Source organism: Pteropus medius, unplaced genomic scaffold (genome assembly GCF_902729225.1).
Source record: "Pteropus medius unplaced genomic scaffold, Ma_sr-lr_union100, whole genome shotgun sequence".
Lineage (NCBI taxonomy): Eukaryota > Metazoa > Chordata > Mammalia > Chiroptera > Pteropodidae > Pteropus > Pteropus medius.
Window position 1 is genome coordinate 101,535 of NW_024347838.1, and position 763 is coordinate 102,297.

Here is a 763-nt window from a genome sequence, read left to right on the forward strand (position 1 = left end):
AGAGAGAACTTTGACCTCTAGTTGCACCCAGAACCAAAGTTTCATCTTCTCCTACAGAACAGAAGAACTATGACTGAAACTTAAACACTGAAACCTTTTCAGAAATGAAGGGACCATTCTCCAGGAAGATCCATTTGCCGAGTCCCAAAGCTTTCCAATCAAAGCAGACTTCTGCATACCAGCCTGTTCCCCTTAACCCCTTAAAATTCACCCCAAACTCTGGACTGAGGAGACAGATTAGAGCCTCACCTTTTGTCTCCTTGCCGGTTAACTTTGCAATAGAAGGTTTTCTTTTCTCAAAAGCGAGTGCTATAGTATTGGCTCCTACGTATGTTAGGCAGCAGGCTCTTGCTTGGTAACACCTACTATTTGTAATATGAAGATCGTTTCCAACCTCTTTAGGTAAATTAAAACTTCAGACTGATGCTAAATTGAGTTAATTAATAGATATTTATTAGGTACCTAGATCATTTATAAATAAGATAAAATACTAAAATATAATTACTAAGAATAATTTTAAGTTTTTATGCTTTTTGCCGCTAATCTTTTTTTTTGTAATTCAAGATTTTATTTTCACAAAACATGAATGGATATTTTTAAGTGGCAATAAAATAACTTTGGTGAAATTAATTGGCTTTCATTGTGCTATGGTGCTTCCACTGATATCCTTTCATTCTCAGATTTCTATACAAAAATTTCTTTAAATTCATCTTTATAGCTATGTTTTCATTAAGTCCTTTTTATTCACCAGACACTAACATGT